The sequence below is a fragment of the Amphibalanus amphitrite genome, unplaced genomic scaffold (genome assembly GCF_019059575.1).
Source record: "Amphibalanus amphitrite isolate SeventyFive unplaced genomic scaffold, NRLGWU_Aamphi_draft 000705F_arrow, whole genome shotgun sequence".
NCBI classification, from domain to species: Eukaryota; Metazoa; Arthropoda; class Thecostraca; order Balanomorpha; family Balanidae; genus Amphibalanus; species Amphibalanus amphitrite.
Window position 1 is genome coordinate 105122 of NW_024882199.1, and position 9136 is coordinate 114257.

The 9136-nt window shown below is 45.7% G+C and overlaps 1 long non-coding RNA gene across 1 annotated transcript; it reads right to left on the reverse strand.

Moving 5' to 3' along the window:
• Window positions 1–908: 908 nt before the first annotated feature.
• On the reverse strand, window positions 909–3035 carry LOC122364886. Its single transcript, XR_006253647.1, has 2 exons — window positions 2955–3035; window positions 909–1405 (listed from the first exon to the last, which is right to left on the reverse strand). It is a non-coding gene; the product is annotated as an uncharacterized LOC122364886 (long non-coding RNA).
• Window positions 3036–9136: the final 6101 nt, after the last annotated feature.

A 9136-nucleotide genomic window follows, 5' to 3' on the forward strand; every position in this document is an offset into this window, starting at 1 on the left:
AATGCCCCACCGGAATACGAAAGCCCACAAAGTAAGCTTTCTAAAAATGCATATTAGCCACAAGTCAGTGATGGCTTATGCTACTTTTGACGCGATTGTTTTCGTTATCGGTCGATATAACATACACTTTTACTATATTTCAATGCTTACAACTCAGTCAAATTTGAATATTACGTTAATGCCCCAGTAGATAATCAAACAGCAATTAATTGCTATTCGAATGATGGTACCCATACCCCCATTGCGCCTAGCCTAAGCTGCTTTTACCCCCTGTCTTCATTGCCAATCACTGGGTGCAATAGCGGTCTCAGGCCTTATCCGGGCAAAAATGTTTTTAGGGTGAGGGGACATACGCTAAAGCTATTTCTTTCAAATGAGGCTACTTAAGCGTTTCAAATAAGAGTAAAATTGGAGAACTTCACTTACCTGAACATAATTTACTTAATCTTAAAAATTGACTACCTAATCAAAGTGTCAGTAGGCATGATCCAAACATGTAGGTACCTAGGCATGGCGGCGATGGGAGATACCTGTCAGGGTGCGGGCCAGTTATTTTCATGTTCAATCTCTTCATATTGACACAATCAACGTCGCGTAAATATAGAATGTATATTCTTCGCAAGTAGCATATCAATACATTTATCACAAATCTAATGCAGTCACATAAACACATTTTGACACGCACGCTCACGCACCAGATTCTGATGCGCCAACATTTTGATAGGTGCACATTCGCTCGCAATTCAAGTCACATAACAATTTTTAGCTGCCTTCAACAGTCGGCGGCCGTCCTGCGTCAAGGCATGTCGCATTCCGTCCTGTTTTTCAACAGGTTGTTGGGTAAACACTTGCATAGATTCTGCCCGCCCAGTAGTTAAATCACAAACATGAAATAACTGAATACGAAGAAAAAAACGGGCCGATCATGGACAACAAGAACACCGACAGGAACATTTTCATTAAGTTCGCAACCTCGTGGCGAAGTTAATCGAGATCACGACTTATCGTCCTATAGGTTCATGACTTTTACACACTTTAGAAGTAGCAGTCGCAGCTGCATCCCGCTTTGGAGGCCGAGGAAATTCATGGCAGGAGGGCAAAAACAAGAACAATATGATTTTGTGACGGCCGGCTTTATCTAAATTACTGAGCTCCTCTTTTCGTCCCGAACAGTGATTTTTCCTCGGCATGCTATTTTACTCTGAATGAACTCGTGACTCGAGGTTTAGGAATTTCGCGCCGATTGAAGTTCGTCGGAAGCACGGAGGACGTTTCTTTGTCTAGGACGAGTGGTACGCGTGCCTCCATTGCGTGTAGCCCCACTGCGTTTCCAGCTGGCAAATCTCGGTGCTGACGATGTCCTTTAGGTCCACTAAACGTTGATGCACGTAGGTGTCGCACTCATCTGGAAAGAAAAGCCAAATTGTCACAAAAACATTTTCTTCAGTGTCACTGTCATTCACCAGAAGGCTCAAATTTAAAACCCCTTAGCCCTAGGTAAAAATATATTATGAGGAATTTCGGTCCCCACTAGTGAAACTTCACATTCATGCGTGAGCAGCCTGATGGTAATATTCTTATTTGTAAAACAATAAATACAAACTGATAACTGACACTGACACTACTATGAATCAGCCCAGAAAAAAAGAGCATACTACCTAGGTACTTGACAAATGGGATACCAATTTCAAAGAAAGTAAGTCAATTTTTCAAAGCAGCCTGAATTAATATATGCAGGCTAGAAGCATATGCCTACTATCTGAGGAGTTAACAAGCGGCCATTTAATGAAGTGGGTTGCAGACTACAGAGCCACCACAACAATTCTTGAAACTGCACATGAGTGACACATGTTCTGATTTCAGCAGCATGTTGTAATGGCATTGGGTGGTAATGGCATAGGTACTAATAAATTTAGTAGGCACTACTTGTTGCATCAATGTTAAATAGGGAAGATCAATACATACTTGGGAAGCTGATGTCAAAGGTAGTTATGAAAGAATCACTTCAAACAAGTTATGAAAATGTTGTGAAAGGGTTCCAAATAATTTACAAAAGGGCAGTGTCGAATGACTGCAGTGTCACAAAATTATATTAATGCTTGGGTGTTAGAGGGGAAAATTCCTCTTCAAAAAAGGGATGAGGGTGGTATATTCTTGATAAGGTTAGCCCCGCCCCCCCCCCAAAAATAAAGAATAGAAGAAGGAAAATTGCACACTTTTCTGTACAATGGTAGAATCTGATGCGATCATGCAATTAGATGCTCTTTCATGAGTGGTAAATTGCTATTGAAAGTTGGAGGTGGGTGTGGAAAATTATTTTCATTTGGATGTCTTGTTCCACCCAAATTGACAAATTTTGAGACACTGCGAATGAGTTATGAAAATTTTGCCAAAGGGTTCAACAAGTTAACAAAAGTGTTGTTTGAAATGAGTTATGTAAAGGCTGTGAAAGAGTTATGAAGAATTTGCAAAAGAGTTCCTTCAAAAGAGTTACGAAAAGGTTCCGAAAGAGTTACAATGAGTTAATGAAGAGATTTTACGAATGAGATATGAAAAAGTTGTCAGAGGGTCACAAATAATCTATGAGAAATTTGCTTTGAATGAATTATGAAAGGGCTGTGAAAGGGTTACAATAAGTTAATGAAAAGCCTCTTTCGAATGAGTCAGGAAAATGTCGCGAAAGGGTTGCAAATAATTTACGAAAGGGTTATTTTGAATGAGCTATGAAAATATTGCACATAGTTAAAAATAAGTTATGAAAGGGTTACTCTGAATAAACTAATAAAAGGCTGAGAAAGGGTTACCATGAGTTTACGAAAGGGTTGTTTCAAATAAGTTATGAAAAGGCTGCGAAAGGGTTACGAAGGGCTTGCGTAAAGGCTTAGTGAAAGGGTTGTGACCTCAGTCTAGTCCATGAAGACTGAAGAGCAGGCTGCACTTAATTGGTGGCTTACCTCGAAATCACTGGCCGACTCACCCCTTCCACTAGATTGATCGGGCGATTAAACACCTTTTTTTCAAATAACGGAAACTCAAGCAATTGCCTAAAACCCAGAAGAAACGTTTGAACCGCCGGAAATGCCGAGAAATTGGCGGCAATATACAGGGAGGGTACACTGCGCAACAAATGTCTCATAAGCGCATGGAACGTATGCAGTTTCCAAAGCTCTTGATAATATCAAGAACATGTTTTTTTTTCTTCTAATCCCCATCTGGCCAAATGTCCGCCTTTACACGGGGCCTGCACCCTAACGGCTCTTGTCGATCCACTAAAAGACATTTTTGTTGTTTATTGGGGCTTAAGGGCGCGCCGACTACAAGGTCATTTTGCGCCCAACTAAAAGACATTAAATATTTTAATTTGTGTATTCCAAGAGGAGAGAGAGCTATTTTATTTGTGCCCTCATGCCAGGATTGAAGGTGGATCATTAAATTTTCAAGACACCTGGTTCACTCACCTGGTGGGGTTCCCAATCTCACGTCTGCAGACAGGAAGGAGTAGGCAGGGATACAGTAGGAACCCGCAGACACAAGGCGCACCAGTAGTTGCTGCTACCGGAGTGGAGCGCCTGCACATATGTTTGCGCGAAAACAGGCATGGTTCAAGATGCAAACAAGAGTAGTTATGTTGTACATAATTGATGCAGGAGAAAGACAAAGACAATGCTACTTTAAATGTGTCCATGGTACAGTACATTTCGCAAGACGGAGAACAAAACAAGGCGGTTAGTGAAAGTCATACAGAGCGTCGCCTAGGGCTTCCGCCAGCAAACCCTTAACCCGCGAGTTGCTGGGGGGGGGGGGGGGCGTTAAACGCCCCCACTTTTTTCGCCGGGCCATAGCATAAAAACGGCGCGCCGCAGGCGCGCCAAATTTTGAGTACCTGTAGGGAATTGATTGAAGTTTATTGTGACAAAGTTTCAAAAAAATCGGTCGGAATTTTTGAGATATCGAGGTTTTAGTGACGTCATGATTTCTGACTTTTCGACCAAAAACGGCATATGTTCAAAAAATCATATAAAGTCATAAAATAGACATACAGACATGCCGTAAACGCCATTAGACTGCCAATACCATGAACAATCAAATGGCTATCTTCGATTATTGATTATCGTTCCGCATTTTTCAAAATCTTGAACTGAATCTTGGCAATTTCTCGTGACTTCTTCACGACCATGATACATGCATTTCTTAAATTGAACTTTTTTAGCCAAACACGTACACATATGATAAAATGAATGTCACCATCGTGTTCTACGCCCCAAATTACCCATAAAACATGTGTTACAGGCTGCGAATATCAGTTTTGATTTTCGAGGATATGTGCCTACCGGGTTGACCTGACCTTGACCTTGACCTATGCTTGACTGACCCCTACATGGAGCTGACACTCTTGTAGGCCTTATATGATGGATTGTGCACCGTTTTGACAGAGTTTATGACGAGAGGCGCCCATTGCGAAGTCCTGAAGTCGATGCTACTGAAAGCCCAATTTCAGGTGTTTGACCTGACCTTGACCCGACCTGTGACCTCAAAATTCAACTTTAAAGTACTCATCTGAAGCGTCTCGTCGCGTTCTTTCGTTTGCCGCCTCGTGCGTTTCGCTGCGCCTATTGGTTCTCGAGTTATCGGCTGGGGGCGTTTAACGCCCCCCCCCCCCCCAGCAAACGGTGGGTGGCGAAATACCCCAGCAACTGCCGGGTTAAAGGTTTTGTAGTTAGGTTCCATTACGACGTGTTCCGGGAGGGAGTTCCATAGTCTCACACCGCGCACCGAGAATGACCTACGCCTGACATCAGTCTGCGAGCGGGAATGGGAAATCTTAAAGCAATGTCCGCGCATGCCTAACTGAGGAGGTAGAGTGAACAAGTCAGCGGGGGACACCGCACATTTGTCATGGAACACCTTCCAGTACTGAATCATATCAGCCCTTAGCAGTCTGCCTTGAGTTGAGTACAAGTTCAGCGATGAGAGCCGGGACTGATAATCCAGACTCGACAGGCCAGCGATATGCTTGGTCCAGCGACGCTGGACCGACTCCAGAGCGCGCAGGTCCCCCAGGTACCCAGTGTGCCACACACACGAGCAGTACTCGATAACTGGTCTTATGTGAGTACGGAAAAGTGTCAGCATAAAGTCCGGAGATCGGCACACCGTGCTCCTCAGGAGGTTTTGAGAAAGACCTGCGGCCTTGTGGACAGTAGCGGATATGTGGTCGTGGAATTTGAGGCTCGAGTCCACCAGTACTCCGAGATCCGGATGGGAGGGGACAACTCGAATCGGGGAATTATCGATGTCATACACTGGAGGTGGAAGAGATTGAGATTGAGCCTTGCTCTGAAAACGTATGACCACACATTTGTCACGGTTCAGACGAAGGTCCCATGACGAAGAAATACGGTGCAGGGCAGTGATGTCCTGTTGACATAGCGAGGAGGCATGATCATATGCGTCTGCTGAGCTGTGGGCAACTTTCAAGTAAAGCTTCAGATCGTCAGCGAAAATCTTGTGACTAGATGCGAGACTGCTACCAATATGGTTAATGAAAACTAAAAACAAAATCGGACCAAGGACCGAGCCCTGTGGGACCCCACTGGACACGGGACGAGTTTTGCTCAGTACACCTTTCACTGACACAGACAGAGATCGACCAATCAGAAAATCTTCAATCCAGTAGATGAGGGGCTCTGCAATGCCGATCATGCGAAGCTTGCGAAGAAGGATAGAGTGAGATACAACATCAAATGCTTTGGCAAAGTCAAACATCACGAGGTCAGTAACACAGCCATCATCAAGCCACTTGGACACCTCGTCATGTACACTCACCTACTAAGTGATGTTCGCCCCCCGACGGCCCAGCGTTTGACTGGAGCGGTAGACTGCGCCGTCTCACACCCAGGCTCAGCGGCACAGCACATCCCTCTGGCCTCAACGGTAGACTGTGCCGCCTCACACCCAGGCTCAGCGGCACAGTATATCTCTCTGGCCTCACACTCGCTACAGACGCGTTTGACCGGGTCAGGGACGCGCCGCGCTGGTTGCCTTATCGCTCACAGTCACATATCTGTGGCTAGGGGGCCTGCTGCGAATCGCTGGTCTTTCTGTGTCGACTCGAATATGATGCTTGTAAGTGGTCACGATCGCATTTAGCTCAGTGAGATTAGTTATAGCAATTTATATCGTTTATTTTCTCCCGGGTGGGGTGTGGGGGGGGGTTGTTTGGCCACACTTGCCAATGTTTGTGTGTGTCTGTAACGGAAACTGCGGCACACAGCGACGCAAAACTTGGCACAGCTTATGAATTTCGTATCGTGTCTGGAATTGTTGACACCTGGTCACATCATAAAGTCAGGTCAAAATGCTCCTCTTTTTAGCGATGGCACCCGGATACAGGTGAATAATGGCACACCGAATCACAAAATTCCACTCTTGACCCATTTTATGCCCCTGAAGTCATCTCACATCATGATACGTCTCCGTAACCCTCGCCGGCACGGGGGGAAGTTGATGCACCCCCCCCCCCAAGGCTTCAAGCGAATAACTCGCGTAAAAAGCAGCCGATTGCGACAAAGCTTTCAGTACCCTCGCATTGATCAATTTCACATCTACCCTGAAAATTTCATGACCCTGACCAAAATGACCGTTGACATGTGACCTACTTTCCGAGGCCATGTTTGGCCGGAAGCGCGATTCGGCGTATGTCGGCTCGCATTAGCCGCGCGTTTGCAAGCTTTTCGTGGTTTCAAACGTTCATACATGTGATTTGGTGTTGCTCCCATGCAATAGGGTGGATGGCAAGGTCACCTGAAGGTCAGGCCAGGTCAGGTCATTGATCTTTGGTGACCTCGGTTCACTCTTTCGAGTTTTACATGTTTCTATGCCTTTTCTTTAGATGAATTCGAATTTAGAAAGCATTTGAACATTTACGAAGTAGTTTTGGTGCCTTCGTAACATGTTACGAAGTTGTCAGAGGCGGTTGACAGGTACTACGAATATCCGTCACGACCCCTACTGGTTGACCTGACATGACCTGACCTGACCTGGTCTAAATGCTTAAAGACATCATCTGTGATCAAAAGTAACACGATATTCGTGATCAGCATCCCCCCAAAAAAAAAACATAGCAGCGACACTCAACCAATGACCTAGAGCCTTAACACGCGCAGTGGAAGGGTTGCGAGTACTACGCCCAGTGGAAGGGGGGGGCGGATGTCGCCCCCCCCTAAGATCTCAGCTCCCACTGGAGCTAGAAAGACGAAATTTGGAGGGTAGGTGGGGGCCATGGGGAACTCTATTGTGTGTGAATTTCGTGACCCTAGGTCAATATCTTCAAGGTCAAATGAGGTCAAATGTGGTCAAATCTGCCATATTAGCGACTTTTTTGCGTTTACACGCCGATAACTCAAAAAGTTACCGGCCGATTTTTTTAAAACTTTCACTATACGAAAGAGCAAACATTTGTGAGTATGTATGGTGAATTTCTAGACAATCCAACAATAAATATGGCAGTTAGAAGCCTGCTAAGGGTAAGATGTCGCCGGCTGAAGCGGCATCGGCCGACGCGGGAAACGCGGCAATCACAATTTTGTGTTTACACACTCATAACTCAAGTTGTTACCGGCCGATTTTCAAAATTCTTTGACCATATGATTGCCTGTACAATTCTCAGTCTTCTCACCGAATTTGACGCGAATCTAAAATAATCAGCGGTAAGGAGCGCGATGTAAAGACGGAACCGTCCCGCCCCGGCACAGTCTACAATTCAGGCGGCGCGTAACGGCTAGCGCCGGCCGCCGCGCCGCCGCGCCACCGCGGCGGCACGATGTTTGACTTTACACCGCTATTACTAGAAAAGTTGTGAACCGATTTTCTTACTTTTTGTACGAGAAGATCCGCTATTCAATTCTGGACAGGTAGCCGAAATTTCACATTGATATTGTACTTGCGGCGCGAGTTATTGGCGAAAAACAGGAGGGGTGGGCGAAATCCGCCCCCCCCTTCCACTGCGCGTGTTAAAATTGGGCATCATCGGCCTTCTCTCCTCACGGGCACCACGCTCGTTTTTTAAGCGACGCTCTAGCTCAATCAGGAGCCAAACGGCAAGGGGGGGGTCCAACCGACCCCCCTACACTTTAGAAGCTGGCAAACGCCGCACACATGCGAGGGTTAAAAATGGGATATAATCGGTTTCCTCTCGTGACGGGCAACACGTTTGTTTTTTCCATAAAGCTCTAGCTTGATCAGGGGCGAAACACGAGTGGGGTTGTACCCCCCCCCCCCCCCTCCCCTTGTGCCGTCGAAGGACGCAAAATGGCCAGTGCCGGCGAGGGTTAACAGTTTTTGACAATGTCTTTAGATAACACATGATAGAACGCTGAAGAACACCGATGCGTTCAGCTCAATGCTAGGAATCGAATGATAGGCACAACATGACCTTTTCTATGAGCTTGACCTGAGATCATTTTTGTAAATTAAATTTCAATGTATGGTTCATTTGACGCGTCTTCACGAAAGAAACGCGATTCCGGTTAAATCAACGTAATAAAAGCATGACGCCATAGGTTATTACAGAAAAACTATCCGCAAAACGTCAAATTTTGAAAGTTTTTGCCCTCTGGAGTATAAACCATTTACTCTAGGTCCAATCTGAGAAAATACACACAAAAAAAAAACTCAAAGAGCTATTCAATGCGCTCTTCTACGGCGCTGTAGCTCTAACAGTTCCAGACTTGACTTATGCGCCGCTTGTGAGAAGTTGTCAAAATGGGGAACCAGAATTCGTGATAATTTTAATGCTGGTGACCTGCAGTGACCTTAGCGATAATCTGATGGAATAATAACCCATGAAAAATCCAACAGTGGGCTATAGATTGCTTTTTACTGCGTCTTTTTCTTTTTTGCTTTCTTACCTTCCGAGATAACCATGCGTGGTCAAATACTTGTGTGGCCCCCTCCCTCACCCCCCACCATGGTAACGTTGGCTGAGAGGCCCACCTGTCAATTGCTCGGGATTCACCGACCACCGGCGCCACGCAACCACTCGACCGTTTTCTCCGAAGCGCCAGTGAACAACCTCGCGACCCACGTTCTCCCTTGCCTCGCAGACAAGCTGTGGCTGAGCCCTCACCTCGAACTG